This window comes from Ixodes scapularis, unplaced genomic scaffold, assembly GCF_016920785.2.
Source record: "Ixodes scapularis isolate PalLabHiFi unplaced genomic scaffold, ASM1692078v2 PGA_scaffold12__126_contigs__length_90152505, whole genome shotgun sequence".
In the NCBI taxonomy this organism is placed as follows: Eukaryota; Metazoa; Arthropoda; class Arachnida; order Ixodida; family Ixodidae; genus Ixodes; species Ixodes scapularis.
The window spans coordinates 38,435,395-38,440,946 of record NW_024609838.1 but is presented as its reverse complement, the minus strand read 5'-3'; positions in this window follow the sequence as shown (position 1 = coordinate 38,440,946).

Sequence of the window (5,552 nt, the reverse complement as noted above, 5' to 3'; positions counted from 1 at the left end):
AGCACAGAGTGCCATCGCTACGTTCATGTGGGCGAGGACTGTGTCAGGACGTGGGCTGCCATCGCCCATGACCGCAGAACCGGAGAGACGAACGACCTAATGATGGACGACGCGGAAACTAGTGATGGTATGAATTACCGGTGATTCGGATTCGGGCAGATTCGGAAATTTGCGAACTTCCCGCGACGTTTACTCGGCAGATTCGGAGATTTGTCAGATTCGTCGCTGGTTGCAGACGGCAGCGTGAACCTTGTTGTAAATCTCGCGAATGCGGTCAGTTGTGTTTTTTATGTACTGTTACTGCATATAACCAGATTTTGTATTGTTTATTTCAACGTATTGTATGTACTGTACTGTCATTCGAATCCCTTGCACGCGCCCAGGTCCAGCTGAGCTGAGCTGATCGGTGTGGTTGACGTAGGCCTAATGCACGGCCTCGGTTTTTGTGCAGTCTCGCGGTGACCGGTCAAATGGAGCGGAATGCTATGTATTACACATAATGTGGCGCAACGCACAATAAATATATTCAGGCAAGGAAATGATTCGTCTCAGTCTCTAGAGCTGCGTATGTCTGTACCTAAAAGGCGCGAGAGCGAGATGAATGTTGCTCGTCGCAACTTCGAACAGGAACTGGTGGCGAAAAGAAACGTCACAGTGTTGTTTCTGCGTTCTCGGAAGCAAGTGTTGTGCACTTGCTGATGAAAACGAAACACAACTCAGGGCTGTCCAGCGCAACTTTATTTTTCGGAAATAAACACTAACTAAATGGGATATCATTAACCAGAAAGGTACAAATGCAGTACAGAAGACTGTAGTGGTACGGCGCAAGGAGTTACAGTTGTTTCGTTGAAGATAATCGAATCGAACATAATCACTTGTTTGGTGTGTGCCACCACGACCGTAATTATGGACACGAAATGTGTCTATACAGATCAGCACGTGCGGTCTAACGTACGGCATCGATCTCTTGCGGTGATGAAAACATTTGGTTGTATTTCCACGTGCACCAAGCGTGCCAATTTTGGTCGTAATCCGGAACTGAAACCAATTTTCACACGATGTTTGGCTACCGTTCTTGACAAGCATCCAATATAATATAAACAAAGAGGAAAATTGTATTTATTAATATGATATTATATTACAATGGTATTTTGTGCACTTTGCAGAATTTGGTGAATTTAATTTCACGAAAAGTTGAAACTCTCATCAACGTGATTTGGCAACCGGCAATGCTCCTGATCTTTTCGAACTTTTCCGAAACGCTTGAGATTCGGCTACTCTTCCGAATCTTTCCGAATCTTCAGATTCGGCTCCGAACTCGATTCGGATAAAGATTCGTCCCATCACTAGCGGAAACCGAAGACGCGGCGCCCAGCGTCGCACCTGCAGCGCAGACCGGCATGGAGCCTGGGCAGCCGGCCACTGTCGTGGACCACGACGGAACTTCAACGACGTCCCAGCGCTTTCACGAGCCCATGACTGCTACCGTTGTTACGGTGGAGAAGCCCACCCTTCATCCTGGAGGGTATCGAAAGTTGGCCGAGGGAACGATGACCGCTGTTGAACAAGGTGAACAGTACAAGCCCGAGTAGGAGGACGCAGACATGCATCAAACAAACATTGAGAGGAACAAGGTGGGCCAGGCAGGAAAGCGGTCCTCAGATCAACAGCCTCATGTGGCCCCAACGGACGACGCGCACGGCGATACGAGCAGTGCTACGTGAAGGGCCCCAAGAAGAGCGGGATAACAGTTCAACCCCACATTCTACCGAAAGAACGCAAGGAAAGGACTCGACGTGAGTGTGCAGCTCTGTGCTTCCAACTCAGGTTCAGAGAAGTTATTTCGCCTTTCGTAGCCTGGCATCAAACCCCCGAACGGTTTCGTAGCTTAGCAAAAAAAAAAAAAAGTATGACTCAACTTTTTCACCCCATTCGCCTAGGAACTCTCAATGTCCGCGGTTTACATTAATGCAAAAAAACTGTATCGACTGCAACGCTTAACGAACTAAGAATACCTAGACATCCTTTGCTCACAAGAAACCAAAATGGAGAATGATAACGTCATTGAGAGAGCTCTGAGGCCTTTTCTTCACCTATACGAGGTGTGTGTGTGTGTGTCACGCGAAAGGTTTTCCCTAGGGCTGTTTTTTTATTCCTCTCCAGAGGACTGCAAATTCCAACAATTAGGTGTAGCAACTGACAGTCAAGGGCGATTTATAGTGTGCGACGTCGCCCTGCATAACTTCAAAAGGCGGGTAGTGTGTATGCATGCCCCAAACCATGTCGATGAAAGAGTTCGTTTCTTTGCGAGATTGTACACGTACGTGCAATGTGAGAAAGTCGTTGTGCTCGCAGGTAACTTTAATTGTGTCCGCAGTAGTGAAGGTAGTACACCGCCTAGACTGCTCTCAGAGAGGAGCGTGAAATTTTGAAGAACCTTCTAAACGAGTGCAGCTTAGAAGATGTGGCACAACTAACGCGTTCGAATTTTTTTTAACCCACTTTCAATCATTTTCTCACGCTAGTTTGGACCGCACTTATCTGTCAGTTGAAGCTGTCATTGAAGTATCCGACTATAATCTGAAGTCAGTTTATTTTACCTATAACAGCTTAGCGACAGTTACTTTGGGAAACACCACGCAACCCAGAGAGAAGTTTAATTGGGGACTGGGGAAAATTAATGTTAAACTGCTCAAAGGTGATATTATTGTCGAGTGTGAGACACAAGTTTTCTAAATATGGTCAGCGAGGACAAAACTAAACTTTTTAGAGCGATGAGAATACTTCAAATAAGATAAAAACGTCGCAATCGAAAAATCCTCTGATTAACTTTTTGGCTAAGAAAGAGGAAAAAGAGCTGCACGAATACTGCCTAGAACTACTGCGAAGCGAAAGCGAGCACACGGGGTCATGGGCGGCAGATTAAAGCAGGTTAAAGCCAAGCAGGAGCGTTACCTGCAGAACGTTCTTGTGGAGTGGTTATAAGTTCGCGATCTGAAAACATTCTTTTAGAGGAACAGCCCACAAGACGCGCTTTGGGAGATATGAAAATTTGTCGCTTGGGCGAAGGAAATCTGAGTCATCAAACCCGAATGAGTTATTTGCAAAGATGAGGCTGTAATTCAGGACGCTTTTTTGAGGCATTATCGGGCCTCTTCGGTGCGATAAAAAGCCGAAAAGCCAAGCTGCTCTCGAAGGCTTGCTTCGTAACGCGCCAGTATTATAGCAAGACGCGAACGAATGGCTGCAAGGGCCAATCACAGAAGACGAGGTGGAGCGCGCGATCGAAACTTTGCCTGAGCACAATACCCAGGACCCGACTGTCTCTGTGGAAAGTTTTACAAAAAAAAACAAAATTAAAAATGTTTTCGTCCTTTTTTTGTTTGAAGTAATTCGCGAAGCTTACGAGAATAAAACGTTGCCACCTTCCTTTCTCCATACACGCACGGTGCTGATTCCCAAGACAGATGACGTTGCGAAGATAATACATGTTAGCGGATCATGCCCGATTACACTTTACAACGTGGACTATAAAATATATGTGAGGATTTTAAGTGAAAGGCTTCAAAGCCTAAATTGGTTTCAACACACCAAACAGGTGGCATTAGGGGAAGGACCATTCAGAGCAACATTCATGTAACCCGTGCTATTCTCGACTGTTGCAACTCGGACGGGAGCCAGGTTGCAGTTATTAAGATCGATCTAGACAAAGCACTTGTTCGCGTACGACACAATGTGCTTTGAAACCTTTTAGCTCACGCGAACGCCGGAAAAGAGTACTAGAGTGCGCATGAATCTCGTGTTCCGGATGTACGACAAAACTGTTGGTGAACAGTGTTTAACCCCTAAAATACGAGCGGAGACAAAGGCTGCTCATTGTCTCCGCTGATGTTTCTTTTGCATCTGGAGACTTTGTGCCTAGGTATTTTGCAGAACGAACTAGTACGCGGAGATGTCATGGAAGGAGCAAAATTACTCGCGTACGCGACGACGTGCAGTTTTCGTACAAATAAGCCAAATGCCGGGCATGCTTTATATATATGCAGGACTTTATGTGAAGCTAGTGGTGCTGTGATTGATATGAGCAAATGTGAAGGATTAAGGCACAGCGATTGGGCCACAACGCCCCGCCAATTTGAATGTGTTCTATGGAATTGTACACCTAGCAGGTATACCTTGGTGCCCCCTTTGGACACTTCAAACTACCTTCAACTTACTGGCACAATGTTATGGCTGATTAGAAAGATCGCACAGCACAATGGAGCTCATGTGGCATGTTCACTTTTACGTGGTCTATAGTGTGTATGTAATACGCCTCGCAAGTGGGCTCATTTTCGTCTTCTGCGCATGAGAAAGGAAGTAGCGGTGACGTCAGAACGCCGAGCCCTGATTGGCTGATCGCGACCCCCTATCTGAGCGTCGTCTGCTCCATTGCAACGTCGTCTGCTCGCAACGTCGTCTGCGTCTGTCTTACCTTTCCTGCGACTTTCGTAAGTCGAGCGAGCTCGACTTCGCCTTTCAGAGGGGGCAGACGAAATAACTCGAGCGGTACGTTGTTTTTGTCTAACAACTAGCAGACGCGCATCGAGGAGGGAAGCCAAAGGACTCACTCTCGAGGTGTCCCGAGGCGCCGAGGTTTGTTTGCTAAGAACCGAGTGGTGAGCGTGTTAGTGTCCGCAAGTTCCCTCCCAAATACGTTTTCCCTCCATTCGTGTGCGGCGAGACCCCTCACTCTTTAACGGTGTGGGCGGGTTGGCGCAGTTAACGTCGTCTGCTTTACGTCTGCTAGTCGAAGCGATGGCTGCTTTACCTTTCCTGCGTCTGTCGGAGATTCACCGCTTTTTCACCGGCGAGAGTCACCGTTGCCTCGGGAAGCAAGGAGATAACAAGAGGAAGAAATTGACCTCTTAATCTAAAATTGAGGTCAGCGGTCAAAGTATAATACGGGAAGGGTTCACGAGGGTCGCGGGGGCATCTTCCATTCAGCACGCCAGCCGGTCGTGGGCAGACGGTCGCCGAGTCGCGGAGTGCCTGCTAGGCCTAACTGCGGAACTCGCTTGGTCGCGTTCGGTGGAATCGTGGCCGTTGGGGCATTTCCCGGGTGTTTGTGGATCCAGCGTTCTTGTTCGTCGTGGTCTGTTTCAAGTACGTTTTACTTTTTTCTTGCTGCTTGAAGTCGGACGCGTCAGAAGCGCAGGTAGAAGAATGAACGTCCGTGGGTCGTCGCGACCGCGACGCTGTCGGCCATGCTGACTTGATCGTAAGAAGTGCGGAAGACATCTTCGAAGCTGCCGGAGGATTTTGTCATAACCTGCGCAAAACTTACGAAAATTTCCTTTCGTGAATACGAATTTGTTCTTAAGTTTTGTCTTACGCACATTTTTGGCGTAAGATCGTTTCGTGAATCTGGCCTCTGCACTTCCGAAAGTCGCAGGAAAGGTAAGACAGACGCAGACGATGTTGCGAGCAGACGACGTTGCAAAGGAACAGACGACGCTCAGATAGGGGGTCGCGATCAGCCAATCAGGGCTCGGCGTTCTGGCGTCACCGCT